The sequence below is a fragment of the Salvia miltiorrhiza genome, chromosome 4, assembly GCF_028751815.1.
Source record: "Salvia miltiorrhiza cultivar Shanhuang (shh) chromosome 4, IMPLAD_Smil_shh, whole genome shotgun sequence".
Taxonomy (NCBI): Eukaryota; Viridiplantae; Streptophyta; class Magnoliopsida; order Lamiales; family Lamiaceae; genus Salvia; species Salvia miltiorrhiza.
In genome coordinates this window covers 13375318-13392530 of record NC_080390.1, presented here as the reverse complement: position 1 = coordinate 13392530, position 17213 = coordinate 13375318, and the positions used below count along the sequence as shown (strand labels likewise).

The 17213-nt window shown below is 39.9% G+C and overlaps 1 protein-coding gene and 2 long non-coding RNA genes across 3 annotated transcripts in view; 1 reads left to right on the top strand and 2 right to left on the bottom strand.

Annotated features, from left to right (window-relative positions):
• The window catches only part of LOC131023031 (protein ROOT HAIR DEFECTIVE 3 homolog 2-like), a 79979-nt gene that overhangs the window by 341 nt on the left and 62425 nt on the right, over positions 1 to 17213 (bottom strand). The window lies entirely within an intron of this gene.
• On the top strand, positions 10166 to 13325 carry LOC131023657 (uncharacterized). Its single transcript, XR_009101453.1, has 3 exons — positions 10166 to 10400; positions 12415 to 12479; positions 13072 to 13325. It is a non-coding gene; the product is annotated as an uncharacterized LOC131023657 (long non-coding RNA).
• Positions 10436 to 11588, bottom strand: LOC131023659 (uncharacterized). The gene is made up of 2 exons (XR_009101455.1): positions 11075 to 11588; positions 10436 to 10978 (listed from the first exon to the last, which is right to left on the bottom strand). It is a non-coding gene; the product is annotated as an uncharacterized LOC131023659 (long non-coding RNA).

Genomic DNA, 17213 nt, shown 5'->3' with positions numbered 1-17213 from the left:
TATTAACAATGCATAATATTAAATATAATAATGCATCAAAGCATTAGCTTAAAAACACAAACACCCATATATAGGAATGAGATCGTATAGTATTCAAGCCTTAGGTAGTATTTATTATCTCTTTGATTTATGGTACAGATTTTTTTGCATTTTTAAACTTATTTTACTGCAGTGAGGATATAATTGAAATTCAATTTATTATTGATACAAAAAAAACATGCATATTATTAAATAGAATGTTCATATGATGGCACACAAATATACATTCGTTGCAACACAAATAAATCCAAAAACTTTGCAAAGTTACCCAACACGAGGTTACTCGGCCAGCACATGGTTATATGATTTCAAAAAGAATGTATATGGTCGAATACAAATATGTATTGCAATACAAATAAACCCAAAGACTTTAGAGGCAGTCTCCCATGCAACCGGTTGCACGGTGCAACTGGTTTCTGAATAACACTACTTCAACATACAAATGACGCTTGAAGATCTTCAAGTGTCATTTGTATGTTGAAGTAGTGTCATTCGAAAATGTTCAAGTGTCATTTTCCGAATGAAGTAGTGTCATTCTGGAAACCAGTTTCACGGTACAACCGGTTGCACAGGAGTATTTGTGAAGGCTTTACGGGATTACCCAACCAACGCGAGCGTGCGAGACAAGAAGAGAGAGACTATAACTGAAACAATTCTCCAATTACTAGTTTGCCCTTTATTTGAAGTAATTAAAAATAAAAATAAAATGTGTGATGTCACATTACACAATCTAAAGAATCTACATGTACACAATATGTATTCCAAATTTGATACAACATACTACCATATTTAAAATAAATAGACATGGTATATAAGGTTATAGTGAGATTATTATTTTTTATGAGATGTGACACTAATGAAAAAGCTATTGTATAGTGATGAATATCATAGTATATAGTGTTGAATAACGATATTTAGAAAATTAGTAAAATTTTCGTTCGCTCCAAGATTCGAACTCAGGTAAAAAAATTCTCCTTTGATAAACATGCATTTTTGTGTCGCAGCCCGACATCTAGCCAGTGATAGCGTAGATTGGGTATCGATACGACTAATAAAAAGATAGGGTAGAACAAAGGAATCTGAAAGACTCGTCAAGCGGAAGCTACTAATAATTCAAGTTAAAAAAAAATATAATATCATCAATCTTAAAAGAAACATTATCGGCTTCATTCATTCAAATGTATCAAGGTTCTAGTCAACATAAACAAAGGGAGTATAGCTAAATAGTTACAATGATTCATATTGTTCAGGGTAGCACAGCATAACGTGATCAGACTATATGTATGAAGACATATAGCTGAGAGTAACAATCCTAAATAAGTTTCAAGAACATAGTCTTCAACTATTCGCACAACCGTATAGAAGTAAAATACGGTACTTAAAAGGGTCGTCTATGAACAACAGCCCTCCAGCGATTCCCCAATCTCCCTCCTTGCTCATCCTGCACATTTAGAAATACATGCAGGGCTGAGTATAAATACTCAGTGGACATAAGCCGAAAATAAACAATCTCGCTCTTAGAGCTATACATTTAACTTGCCATTTAAACATCACACAGGGGTTTTTCTTTAAAAGAACCCGTGTAAGCAAAAGATAAATTATAAGCATCATAAAGTAATGAAAGATAGACTGCAGTCATAAATACTTAGCATGTAGTACCCCTTCTACAACTCATCATCATCATCATGGTACTGAGAAGTAGGCCTCCTTCTCAAGCACCGTAACCGGCCGACCAGACAGTCGGCTCACAGTCATTTCTGACCGGCCAACCCGGTATACAGCTCACGGTTACCTCCGTGTACACAATCCCGCCTTTGGTAGGACCCGAAATCGTCTTATCTCATCAGTAGAGGGTAACATACAGGCTCGTCGTCATCAAAATTCGGCAAGTTAAGTAGTTCAAACATCAATTTATCATCTTAAAACTTATAGACATCATCAAAATCATCATTTAGAAAGCCTGTAATAGAGGTATTAGAAAGTAATGCCCACCTGGAAATCTTAGCTTTGGTCCTTGTACTTCGGAAAAATCCTACTTATGCCCTTGACTTGTGTCTTCAGATATCATCGTTGGCATAGACGATTCATGTAATAAAATAAACGTCAATCAGACAAATCCTCACTAGGTTTTCTATTCTCATCTAAGTACTAGTCTTCCCTTCTCATTGTTTCCTTGTAACTAATCACTCTTTTGTAACCAAAACACTCTTATAATAATACTTCCTAATTATTCATCGATTTCATTATCAACCACATACCAAAGTTTTAAGTTAATATGTTCATTAAGGAAAGACTTCTAAATACACAAACCCAGATAACCCTTAGCAATCACAAACTAAAGTTATGAGGTTATATCACATTCTTTAATATATACTCGATAATTCACATAATGCTTAATGATATTACTAAGTGGTTTAATATCTCAAGAGAACCAATTTGGTTAAGTAAATTAAACTCGGAAAAAGTGTTATATATATATATAAACACATATATATATATATATGTATCCCATTAGCATTTTTATGAATTACTAAGGTGTATAGTTATCATCTTTAACACATGCAATTTACTAAATCAAAGGTAGGTGTACTTTGTGCAAAACCATACTTGACTTCATATACTCTGTCCCAACTTCAAGCAATAAACTGCTTTACCTCGGAACTCTCCTGGGTTTGGGACTCATACCGTTTGAAACCTCTTGACGTCTAGTTTCATTTAAAAAAAAGTAGGTTGCAAAACTCTAAGTGTTTTAAGAGATATGACCATTTTCCTACAGTCTACCATTTTCGACAGTTTTGTGCAACTGAAATTTTTGATTTTAGAAAAATAGTAGATCTTGTCAAAAAGACTTAAAATGTTATGGGTAGCTAGATAACATGCTCACCTTGTTCATATAAAAATTTGGAAACCATAAACTTAGAATAAGATACTGGAAAAGTGACTCTAATATCAGTTTCTTCCACACTTCCAGTAGAAAGTTGCAGTTGGAGACTCATAATTTAAAAGGTTATCAGACGATGTTCAAATGACCTCAAATTTTACATGAACGTTCCTAACACTTATATATGTTTACCATAAAATTTTCAAGATTTTTGGGTATCAAATACCCCGTCGAAAACCATTAAGTCAGTAGCTTAAAAGCTAGCCAATTAACTCATCAACTAGTCCATCCTAAACGTATAGCCAAGCATACTCTATTTTCTTGTCAACCCAATTCATCATAATCATTATCAAACATTTCTAATCATCATTTTAATCCATCAACAATCATAACTTCAATCTCATAGGCTCATTTCATACTAAAATCCTCACTCTCTTCATGAATCTTATCTTCCAATCATCACGCAACCTAACACCTTTATACACCATATCTTAAAATCAAAACATGCTTTTCATTCAATGACCAACAAATAACATCTTAATAGCATGCATATACTTTCCATCTTAAAGTTAGAAGACGACAAAAATTTTAAAAGACTTCCAACCCTAGTAATCTTCGAAAATTACCAATCTTAGATTAAGAGTTGTTTTCATGCTTTGATCCTCCATTTTCATGCTCATAAAGCTTAGATATAAGTAAATTCATGTGTTTAGAAGCTTACTCTATGAGTTTGAAGAGAAAAGTATATAGCTCCTCCTTCTTGAAACCAAGCTTTCAATCACAATCTAGCTTTTGATTAATGGAGATATTGATGTTTCATGCTTGATTTTAGAGCTTTCTATGGTGTAGAATTGATCTATGGAGCTTTGGTTATGCCCAACAATGGAAGGTGTTGATGGAGAAAGAGAGAGAAAAGTGAGATGAAAGTGACGGCTGCTATGGTGAGGATGAAAGAGAAAGGTGTTATACATATATATATATATAACCCCATTTACTTAGTCATCAAGTATTGGATAATTAACACATGCTTTAATTATCCACTTGCATAAAATATCTTATCCGTTAACAAAGTTTATCCACTTGCTTTGACCTCTCTCTCTCTAAAGTAGGTTCTGCACCAGAGCAGAGAAATGCTCGCCAAAGGAATGCATTCTCTGTCTGGGCAGAGGGATGGCTTCCCCTCTGTTTGGGCAGACGAATGGCTTTCCCTCTGTCTGGGCAGAGGAATGGCTTCCCCTCTGTTTGGGCAGACGAATGGCAGAGGAATGGCTTCCCCTCTGTCTGGCAGAGGAATGACTTCCCCTCTGTTTGGGCAGATGAATGGCAGAGGAATGGCTTCCCCTCTGTCTGGCAGAGGAATGACTTCCCCTCTGTTTGGGCAGACGAAGGCAGAGGAATGGCTTCCCCTCTGTCTGGCAGAGGAATGACTTCCCCTCTGTTTGGGCAGACGAAGGCAGAGGAATGGCTTCCCCTCTGTTTGGGCAGACGAAGGCAGAGGAATGGTCTCACCTATGGCATTCCAGAGGAATGACCTCACCTATGGCATTCCAGAGGAATGGCCTCACCTATGGAAATTCCATAGGAATCACCTCACCTATGGCATTCCAGAGGAATGGCCTCACCTATGGCATTCCAGAGGAATGGCCTCACCTATGGCATTCCAGAGCCCGCATCCCGAGCCGAGCTCGCAAGCCATAGCAAACTCCTAGGCCAAAACAGAACTCCAAGGCCAGAACTCGGCTAACATACTATCAAAAGAAAAGACATCTTTAACCTCATCCTCGTTCAACCATCATCTCTATACATCTTTCATCTCTATACATCTTTATTTCCTCAAAGTATTTCATTCACTAGTTCTTCATTGAAAACATAATAGTTCAACTTATTAAAAATCTTATCTCATCAATAACTTATTTTTATATCTCAGTGCTCTTAAACATAAATCTCAAAATATTTAAAAAGAGGAAAATGCGGGGTGTTACATCCTACCCCCCTAAAAAAAATTTCGTCCCGAAATTTACGTTATTTACCTTCGGGAAAAAGCTCGGGGTACTTCTCCTTCATCTTCTGCTCAAGTTCCCAAGTTGCTTCTTCTTGGCCATGGTGTCTCCATTGAATCTTCACCAAAGCAATTGATTTGTTTCGCAACTGCTGTATCTTTCTATCCAGAATAACTTCTGGCCTCTCCTCATAGCTCAAGTCTGGTTCCAAGGATACTTCTTCTTGGTGAATGACGTGTTTTGGATCAAACACGTACTTCCTCAGTTGAGATACATGAAAAACGTCGTGGACGTTTGCGAAGTGTGGTGGCAACGCAAGTCTGTAAGCAACGGGGCCTACTTTCTCTAGTATATCATACGGTCCTATGTATCTCGGTTTAAGCTTTCCTTTCACACCGAATCGATGCACTCCTCGAGATGGGGAAACTTTCAGAAAAACTTTATTTCCCACATCGAAATGAATCTCCGTTCTTCTAGTATCTGCGTAGGACTTTTGACGATCTTGGGCCTCCTTGATTCTCTGACGAATCTGTCGCACAGTAGAAATCATTTCTTCTACTGCTTCAGGTCCAAGTACCTTTCTTTCTCCTACTTCGTCCCAATAGAGCGGAGATCTACACTTCTTCCCATACAAGGCTTCATATGGCGCCATGTTAATAGTTGACTGGAAACTATTATTATAAGCAAACTCAATTAAGGGCAAAACTTGTTCCCATTGGGTCCCTTTGTCTAGCACAACAGTTCGGATCATATCTTCCAGAACTTGTATAGTCCTTTCAGATTGTCCGTCTGTTTGAGGATGAAAAGCTGTACTAAAATTCAATTTAGTACCCAACTCCTTCTGCATGCTTATCCAAAACCGTGAGGTAAATTTGGAATCTCTGTCGGATGTGATCGTCAACGGTACTCCATGCAGTCGTACTATCTCTCGAACATAGATCTGAGCTAGCTTGTCAGATCCATAAGTAATCGAGATAGGTACAAAATGGGCACTCTTTGTCAATCTATCAACAACTACCCAAATGGCTGTGTTACCTTTTTTCGACTTTGGCAACCCAGTGACAAAATCCATAGCTATGTGATCCCACTTCCACTCGGGAATCTCTAATGGGTGTAGTTTGCCATAGGGTCTTTGGTGTAGTGCTTTTACTTGTTGACATGCCAAACATCTTTCTACGAAAGCTGCTATCTCTCTCTTCATTCCTTCCCACCAAAACCGAGTTTTCAGATCTTGGTATATCTTCGTGCTTCCTGGGTGTGCGGTGTACGGAGTGTCATGAGCTTCGCTCAAAATTTCATTCTTCAACTCATCTTTATCAGGCACACACAATCTTCTTTCGTATAAGATGGCATTGTCTGCCGCTTCTTGATAACCTTCCATTTTCTCAGTTCGAATCCTCATACGCAATTTTTCCATTTTCTCATCTTCTCGTTGCGCCGCGATAATCCTTGATCGCAAATCCGGTGCAATACTCAATGTGGCCAATACGACCCCTGTCGTTTGTGGTGGTAATATAACTTCTATGTTCATCCTCTCGAATTCTTTGATCAAGTCCTTTTCTTGGGTAAGGAGAAATCCCAATTCTACTTGATTACTTCTACTCAAAGCGTCAGCTACAACGTTAGCCTTTCCAGGGTGGTAATTAATTCCACAATCATAATCTTTTACTAACTCGAGCCATCTTCTCTGTCGCATATTGAGATCCTTTTGCTCGAAGAAATATTTGAGACTTTTGTGATCGGTGTATATTTCACACCGTACTCCATAAAGATGGTGTCTCCATATCTTCAATGCGTGTACCACTGCTGCTAATTCTAAATCATGCGTCGGGTAATTCATCTCATGTGGTCTAAGTTGTCGTGATGCATAAGCTATCACTTTTCCGTCTTACATAAGTACACATCCTAGACCATTCTTTGATGCATCTGTGTAGACAGCGTACTCTTTATCTGCCCTTGGAACAGCTAGCACTGGAGCAGTGGTGAGTCTCTTCTTCAATTCTTGGAAACTTCGCTCACACGCGTCAGTCCACTCGTACTTGACATCCTTTTTTAGCAGGTGCGTTATTGGCTTAGCAATTTTTGAAAAGCCCTCAATGAACCTTCGGTAATAACCTGCTAACCCTAGAAAACTGCGTATTTCATGCTGCGTAGTTGGTGATCTCCATTCTTGTACAGCTTGTACTTTTGTTGGATCTACCTCAATTCCCCTTGCAGAAACGATGTGGCCCAGAAAATTGACTTCCTTGAGCCAAAACTCGCATTTGCTAAACTTAGCATAAAGTTTCTCAACTCGCAATTTCTCTAACACGATCCTTAGATGTTCTTCATGTTCCTGTTTACTTCTCGAGTAAATCAAGATATCATCGATAAAGACTACCACGAACTTATCTAAGTATTCGTGGAAAACACGGTTCATGAGGTCCATGAACACGGCAGGGGCATTTGTTAGTCCAAAAGGCATCACTATAAACTCATAGTGTCCATATCTTGTACGAAATGCCGTTTTCGGAATATCCTCTGACCGTATTTTCAATTGATGGTATCCCGATCTTAAATCAATCTTTGAAAAAGTTTTCGCTCCTTGTAGTTGGTCGAACAGGTCATCTATCCGGGGCAACGGATACTTGTTTTTCAGCGTCACCTTATTCAACTCACGATAATCGATGCATAACCTCAAGCTGCCATCTTTTTTCTTGACAAAAAGAACTGGTGCTCCCCATGGGGAAACACTGGGTCGAATGAAACCCATGTCCAACAATTCTTGCAATTGCAGCTTCAACTCCTGTAACTCTGCCGGTGCCATTCTATAAGGTGCTTTTGATATTGGTGCGGCTCCGTGCTCAAGGTCGATCGTAAACTCGAGTTGCCGATCGGGTGGTAATCCTGGCAAAGCTTCAGGAAAAACGTCTTGATACTCCCGCACAACTGACACGTCGTCGATGTTTGCCTTTGATTCCTCGTTTTGATTTAAGTATACAACGTACGCAGTTGTATCATTCCTCTCCAAAAGCTTTTTGGCTTGTAGCGCTGAGATGATTGGCGTCTTTTTCCATTTCCTTTCAATGCCAATAAAAGAGGTAGACTCTTGGCCGGGAGGTTGAAAAGATATGCGTCTCTCCTTGCATTGTATCGTCGCATGGTTTTTCTCTAACCAATCCATTCCCAATATGATGTCCAAATGCCACATAGGCATTACCCTCAGGTTTCTAGCCTTAAGCTGTATTGATCCTAACTCAAATTCTAAGTTAGGACACACACGTGAAACCGTAAAAGTTCTGCCTATGGGAGTGGTTACCCTTAGATGTTGTGGAGCAGGTTCTATGTTCAGTTCTAACGTATCGACACAAGTATGTGAGATAAAAGAATGCGAAGCTCCAGTATCAAACAAAATTACTATAGGCACTCCTTTCAACTTGCCTATACCTGTCAAATTTCCTTAATTTTTCTCTGGTGCTTTCTGCTCAAGTGCGAACACCCTCTGGTGATGCTGTTGATTTACCTGCGGGGCTGGGGGTTGCCTTCTTGACTGACGTGGTCGATAGGCTGGCTGTTGTCGCTGTGGTGGAGGTAGTGGTAGAATTCCTTCCATTGCTTTGAGTTGCGGCCGAAACTGACTCGGTCGTCCTCCGCTTCCACTTTGCTGACGATTTGGACACTGGTTCGAGTAGTGCCCGACCTTTCCGCAGGTGTAACAGGTATTCTGTCCCATTTTACACTCTCCCAAGTGTAGTTTATTGCACTTCGGGCAAGGCGGTAACCCTCGCGGTCCTTGAAAAACTGCTGCTGGAGCAGCTGGGCCAACATAAGGCCGTTTATCTCTGTTCTGAAACTGCGGTGGCGCATTCTGACTCTGCCACGGCTTATTGGGACCTTGACTCCGGTCATCCCATTTTCTCTTACCCTTTTGGCCTTGTCCAGCAAAAGGATGGTTTCCCGATTGAACACTCGGGTTTAATTGTGGCATCGGGCCTTGACTCGGTCTCTCTGGCTGCATTGCCAGTTCCATGTCTAGTGCTCGGTTTAAAGTCTCAGTGTAGGTTAGCGCACTCTGACTCGCTAAAACGACTCGTAACTCTTGCTTTAATCCAGAGCAAAATAGTTCCGACATCTTTTTATCTGTATCTACTCGATATGGAGCATATCGAGCCAAATCGCAAAACTGTCGGTCATACTCGGCTACCGTCTTATTCCCTTGCTTTAGATTTATAAACTCCATCTCTTTCTTCTTTCGATAGCTTCAGGGTATGTATTTCTCGCAAAGAGCTTCTTTGAATTGCTCCCACGTAAGAGCTGTTATTTGCTCCTCGTTCATCGTTTTCTGTTTCGCTTCCCACCAGAAATCTGCGGATCCCTTAAGTTGATACGACATACACATGAGACGCTCAGCGTCGTTACATCTAAGGAATCTGAAAATTCTCTCCATACTTCGAATCCACTCCTCGGTTTCAGCGGGATCTCCTGATCCATTTAATGTTGGTGGATTTTGCCTCAAAAAGAGTTCTTCTATTCTCCTTTCTGGCTGTGGAGGGGGTGGTGGTGGCGTAGGTTCTCTTTGTTCCTCCTCTTCCTCTTCTTGATTTCTATATCTTCTTCTTGGCGGCATTCTTAAAAAGAAAACATACGTCAGCTCTTAAGACTAGTTCTTCTAAATTATCGATCTTAGGGTTCTTACTCAACATCATTGTCATATCCCGACTTGTAATGACTGATTAAAGGCTTAAATTTTAATAATTAGGGTTCAGCATCCATTAATAATAAAAGTGGTTTGATTTATCTGATGTGATTTAATTGTTATATATGTGATTAACGTGCTTGATTTTATTTATTTGAATCTATTTGAGATTAAAAGGATTTTTTTTTATATGGTGCATAAGTTTTAGTTCGTGAGTTAAGTGCATTTATATGAACCACATGGATTTATTTTATTTTATTTTGCATGAAGTCATGAAATTTCCTTTAAGTGGGATATTATTCAATCGAGGGTTTTATTTTAATGATTTTATTAAAGATCATTTTATTTATTTATTAAGGTCATGAGTTTTTTTAAAGTAATTAACATGCACTTACTTCCCTTAAATTGTTTTAATCTCACATCCTTTCACTTACTACATTTTATTATTTTTGCTCCAATTCCATAATCACCAAATTGCCTTATTAGTAATTCCAAAATATTCTTTCTTATCCAAATCAAAGGTTTGGCTTCCTTATTAAGCCTTTCACTTATCTACAAGTTTAACTTACACATTAAGACACATACATTCTCTCTCTCTAATCTCTCATTCTCTCCAATCTCTACATTCTCTCTCCAATCTCTACATTATCAATCTCTCTCAATTCCTACTCTAAGTTCTCGATGGCTTCCAAATTACCAAATAAATTCCAAAATTTCAATCATCAAGACTCGGCTGTTTCCAGATCTCCAGGATCAGTCCCAAGTTTTGCAGTTTCGACTACTTCCAAGATTCAAAATCAAGAAGGTGATTACTTGATTAATCTCCATCAATTGTTCCAGTTTCAAAGAAAGCAAAACTCATTCTTATATTTGTTTACAATTCACAGATTCCAACAACATCACCAAATCAAGGTTACTCCAAAACCTCCCCACATCATTTGTTAATTCTGCATCAAACAAAAAAACAAGGGAAGAAGAAAGAAACAGCAACGAACACACACACTCATCATCACTTCACTTTCTACCTATTACAATTACAAGATTTGATTTTGAGAATAGACAAGAATAGAAAGAACAAATTTTGAAAACCTAAGTGTTCTGTGTAAACTGAAAATTTGGACTCTTTGTGTCTCTGTGTGTGTGTGACCGGGGACGGAGGGAGGAGTGAGAGCAGCCGGCGGCTGCTCACGGCCGGAGACGGCGCGGCGGCAAGCCACCGCCTTTTTCCTTTTCTGTCTGAAACGACCGAGAGAGAGAGAGAGAGAGTAAGTTTTAAAAAAAAAGGGAAGAGAGAGAGAGAGAAGGGAGGACTCATCTTCTCCGGTGACGACGACGCGGCGGCATCGGCAGCGGCGACACGGCGGCGGGAGCAACGGGCTGTTCCTGATCGGCCGGAAAAGAGGAAAAGAAGGGGGGGGCAATTTCAGATCTGGGTTTAAAAATAGAAAAGAGAGAAAAGGGGGAAGAATTGGAACCTACCTTTCCAATGAGGCAAGGCCCGGCCTCCACCGCGACTCCAGCCAGACGGACGACGGAGGAGGCGACCAGACGGCGGCCGTGCGCTCCCTATGGCGGAGAGGGCAGACGCCCTGTTCCAGACGAGGGGATGGAGAGGAAGCTACCCCACGCCCTTCTTCGAGCGGAGGCCGAAGGCGGAAGACCAGATGGACGACGGCCGAGCTCCATCACGGCGAGGCGGCGGCTGCGGATATCGAGGCGGCGCGTGCAACGATTCCGGCGAGGGAGAAAGAACTGAGAAAGAGGGAGGCAGACGGAGGAGGTCAGAGAGATGAGAGGGGGAAGGGAGGTGCTCGGCGAGGCGGCGCGCCGAAGGCGGCGCCGCACTCGACCGAGCAGAGAGAGAGCAGAGAGAGCCGGGAGAGAGAGCCGAGGATAGAGAGAGAGTGAGGCTTGTGTGTGTATTTGTGTGTTATGTGTGTGTTATAGAATTAGGCCTTTGTTTGATTTGGGCTTAAGCCTCTAATGGCTGGGCCGACAATTTTTAAAGAAAAGAGAAGGAATGGGCCGAATTTTTAAGTGCACTGGGCCTTTTGATAAAAAAAAAAAGAAAAGCTGATGGATTTATTTAATTTGTTTGGGCCGAATTTTGCATTAAAATCAGTGGGCCAAATTTTAAATGCTGGACAATTTATTTTAATTTCTGTTGGCCCCTTTTTGCCTTTAAATCCTGATGGGTGTTTATTTAATTGATTGGGCCATTTTAATTATTTTTGGGCTGTAATATGAATAATAAAGCCTACGAATTTTGGCCTTATTTCTTTTAAAAATGTTTGAGTTTTCACTAAATTATTTTAGTGAATTTAAATCTCTTGATTTAAATTTTAATATTGACGGTTGGGACTATTTATTTTAAATGAAGTCCGTTCTTTTATTTAAATTTATTGATGGACTTTAAAGGAAAATTTTTGGGAATAAGCTTGCATTTATTATAATATTTCAAGGCTTTATGAGTATGGTTTTTAAATGGGTAAAATATTTTTATTTAATATCAATGGGGTTAAAATGTCTTATTTAAATTTATGAAATCAAATAATTGTGCGGGCTTTTTATCTCTTATGTGAGCTTGTGAATTTCTAAATGATATTAAGTTTAAGGATATTGTTTTCTTTTATCTTGTTGCTATGTGATTTCCCGTAAGGTTATATGATTAGTCAAGTTTATGTGGTTTTGACTGTCTTTAATCGAACGAATTATGGATGCTAGAACCCTAAAACACTAAAAGATACCTTAGGCACGTAGAATTAGACTTTGTCTCATGACAATTTCCTCACGAACTTATCGACTCTTCATCAATGAAGGTCCGGGCGACAGAAAGTGAAGCCGAAGGAGAAGCGACTCCACGCCAGCTTTAAGAACGTTTAAGGTGGGCATTACTTTTACTATACGTATATAGAGATCCCCTGCGTGTCGTAGGCCTCTTATACGAATATATGCATGAGATGATTTTTAACTGTTAAGTTCAGTTTATTATTATGCCCAAATGATAAATGACTCTTATGAAATGAAAATGGAAATGTTTATGAATGAAATGTTTATGAAATGATTGACTGCCAAAAATGTTTATGTTTTTATATGTATCCTATCTGTGTTGGTTCGCCAACTTTAAAGGAAATCCAATTGGGATCCTATGCTAGACAAAGGTCGCTAGCTAGGGTTAACGTGTACACTCATGGAGACCGCGAGTCGCTTGCGACCGGTCTTGGCGTCCGTGGTAAGGAGGCCTCCTTCCCGGCGCGTGACTGAAAGGACAGATATGGATCATATAGACTGAAAATAGGATGGCCATCCAACTTTATGAAAATGACAGAAATGTTTTAGTAAGCGCAGGTCATTTAAGAAAACCCCTGTGTGTTACTGTTATGGCAGTTCAATTTATATATGTATGCATGATGTTTTTCGGCTTATGCCACTGAGTATTTTTATACTCAGCCCTGCATATATTTCTAAATGTGCAGGTTGAGCAGGCGATGGAATGGTTTGGTGTTGAGCGGGAATTCTTTTGATGGATACGTAATGAAACCTTGAGTATGCATCTCCATATGCATAACTCACACGTTTTTCCGCTGCAAACACTCTGAATTTGTTATCGTATTATGGAACTTATTACTCTTTCACTTTGTTTAACTTTCCCTTGGGCCTGGTCGTTATGGCATAATCGTTTGTAAAATATCCAAGCAGTTGTTTATATATCACTAGTTGTTGTTATTAATGTTGGTTACTTAGCAAATCCCCTTTAATTTCCTTTTCTTATTGTTCACCCAAGTCATAACCCCGATTAACCCGTCACTGGGATAGTGGGCTGTGACAGAATGGTATCAGAGCAGTTCGTTTGCTCTGACCTAGAAACCTCATTCTAAATAGTCGATTCTAGCTTAATTCACTAGATTTACATGGGTTCATACGACACCGCTCAACACTCCATTGCATCGTGCTCAATCAAGGAAAAAGGTAACTGCAGTTTCAAAGTTTTAAAGATGTTATTGTTTCAAGCTGTTTTATGAATATGTTTATGTAAAGAGCATGCTATGATGAAATATTGAATGTTTTGCCTTTCATGGCATATCTTTGCAGTTATGATGTTATGATAAGAGGAATGATAGAAAATTTACACTTGCTTTCCCCAGAAAACATAGATTGCTATAAGTGGCATTATCACGATTCTAAAAGAACATAGACTACTAGATTAGTAGGATATCTCTACAATCTAGATTCTTAAAGTGATGATTTAGAAGAATGAAAGAGGAATGAAAAGATATGTACGCGTTGAAGGAAAAGCACGGAATGACGATAACAAGATGAATTCGAGGCAAATGTTGCATCAAGGGTTTGAGCATAGTCTCTACGTTCGAGTGTTCACACGCGACGGAACATCGAATCGACTTTTGCTATACGATAGATTTTAAGAATAGTATGTTTTGTCTGTATGTGTGTGTATGTTTTAGTGGGGTTTGGGGTTTGAGATCAATAAGATAGAAAACCTTAAGATAAGTTTAGTTGTCATAATGAAACTTATGTTTTGTTATGCATAGTATGTTCATAACCTTTTACCTTTAAGAGATTTACGTATGCTTACGTATAAGAAGACTCACCTTTGCCCTTATCTGCTAAAGATGGTTACGTCCAGGCCTATTCCGATAGTTAGGAGGGCCCCGCGTCTGACCCCAACATAGACCACCAGGGCATATCAGGATATCAGGATAGCTTTTGATGGCAACATAGGAGCTGCTATAGCTCAATATACATGCTTTTGGACTACTGCCCATGTCCTTGGGACTACAAGTTGTATAGAAGTTATGGTGCGACTATCGGTATGCTATGTACGTACACTTATGTAAGAAGGTAGACCTAGGGGAGTAAGAGTCTAGTTCAATAGGACATAGAACCTTAAGTTGAGTTTTAGTTGCTTTTACGAACTTAAGATTCGTCATGTATAATATGTCCATGGCTCTCCAAGTTTGGGACGATGTTTCCCGTGTGACTGGGAGGTGATGATGTTAGACCTGGCCAGTCCACATGATCCAAATCTCAGTAGACGTCTTTTGGGTTGAAAACCCATGTGTTTCAACTTTCGGTTAAAAAGCTAGATAGGTTCTTACTCGAGGTCATTTTGTTCGACCTTGTTGTTAACCATTTCCTAACCTCTGGTCATTCTTTTGAATCTCTTAAACAGTTTCTACAACACCTTGCTTTGAATGTTGTGTTTATTTTGAGCCTTGCAACTTTTGAGTTGTCATAATAGATCCCCTTGATTGATAAGACCAAGAAGTGTTAGTCTACTGATGTAGTATACTACCCAAACTATAGCATCGTATAATTGTGTCTCATTGTGTTAAATTAGTTGAGATTAGTCTTTGTCCTATAAGTGATATCGACCGCTCATTATGATAGAAATTCAGAGTTCAAGCTAAGACCGTAATATAGTGTTCGAGTACGAGGACTTAAGTTATTTGGTCTATGATAGTTTTAACATAGATTTATAGGAAAGTGTTATGCATATAGGTAACAAGAAATGGGTTGATGACCATTTTGGTCTTTGGAAAATAGAATGCCCCGTAGATGAGCCCTAAGAATGAGGTAGGAGCAAATGAACCGCCACAAAAGGACGAGGGAACTTATTCTCAAGTAAATCTCGTGTATATAGATTAGAATTGGGAATTTAATTGATAGTAAGCTTGGGATTAAGGTGATGGACAAGACCCTTGATGTTTTCTTTCCCCCATCGTACCGCCAAGAACGATTTCCTGTGTCGCATTCCTGTTGACTGAATCTGCAGATTTTGGTGGAAGGCAAAACGAAAAGAGATGACTCAACAAGGGTTGGCATAATTGCCTTAGAAATGACCTTAAGGCAGATATATACGATATATATATATATTTTTCTGATAGCTGCTATAGGACAAAAACGAAAATGATTAACCTGAAGCAAAACAAGATATCAAGACTGAGTACGACCGTAGCATCTGCGACATGTTCGTTATACCCTACAATAAGTGGATACTGATGAAATATGTCAGAAAATTTCTGCTTCGGCCTTAGGCATGAGATCAAGATGGCACTTACTAGTCATGGTAATCTCACCCACTCTGAGGCACTTAGTAGAGCCCTGGATGTTGAAGCAGCCATGCCTGAAGACAGCTCAACCCAGACTCAAGCTCCGGGGAACAGTGATCGCGGAAAGAGAAAGTGGGAAGGCAACAACAATAAAAACAGAGATTATTACAACAACCAAGATAACAAGAGGCCATGGCAAGGGAACATGGTGCCACAAGGGCAATGGCAAGGACGACCAGTCAATCCAGGACCAACTGGAAACAATCAGGGCCAGCTCAGGGTACCTTTATGTCCCAAATGCTCCAAGTCACATCACGGCATATGCTTGGCTGGCAGCAATATCTGCTTGAAGTGTGGCCAGAAGGGCCATTTTGCCAGAGAATGCCAAGGAAAACCTCAAGGAGGAATGAAAAGGCCGAATCAGTCGGGCCAAGCACAACCACTCAGGGTTGTCCAAGGCCAACAACTACTCTACCCACCACCACAACAACAGTATCGACCTGCGATACATCCACCACAATTTCACAGGCAAGAGCCTATGCCCTGCACAAGAATAAGCAAGGAAACAACCAAGGGAATTTGGCAGGTATGGGCACGTTATGCGACACACCTGTTATACTCCTGTTCGACACGGATGCCTCGCATTCTTTCATTGCAAGTACATGTGTAAAAACCTTAAAGCTCCAACCTGAAAAGACTAATCAGGACTTGAGAATTTCTTCACCAATAGGAGGGACGGCAGTAGTAACACATGCTTGCTCGAACCTAGAGCTAACCATAGGATCGTTTAAGGTCATAGCGAACAACTTGCACGTCATATCGATGTCAAGCCTTCCTCGTATACCTGAACGGGGGAGTTGAGACCGAAAGGACAATAGAAGATGTAGAGACCGTGCGGGATTTTCAAGATGTTTTCCTAGAAAATTTGCCAGGTTTACCACCCGACATGCAAGTAGAATTCACCATCGATCAAGATCCAGGATCAGCGCCAGTATCAAAGGCACCATACAGAATGGCTCCGAAGGAATTGGAGGAGTTGAAGATCCAATTACAAGAGTTGCTGGACCTAGGCTTCATTAGGCCTAGTGTGTCCCCATGGGGAGCGTCGGTGCTATTTGTCAAGAAGAAAGATGGCACTTTGAGATTGTGCATTGATTACCGAGAGCTGAACAAGCTAACGCTCAAGAACAAGTATCCATTACCAAGAATCGATGATTTATTCGACCAACTCAAGGGCGCGAGTGTTTTCTCCAAAATCGATTTGAAGTTCGGGTATCATCAGCTAAAGGTTAGGCATGAAGATATACCCAAAACGGCTTTCCGAACAAGATATGGTCACTACGAGTTCGTAGTTGTACCGTTCGGACTAACAAATGCGCCGGCTGTGTTCATGGACCTCATGAACAGAGTATTTCATCCTTATTTGGATAAGTTCGTCTTGGTGTTTGTTGACGATATTCTCATCTACTCTAAGAATGAAGAAGAACACAAGGAACATCTAAGAACTGCGTTGCAAACGCTAAGGGATGAACGCATTTACGCCAAAT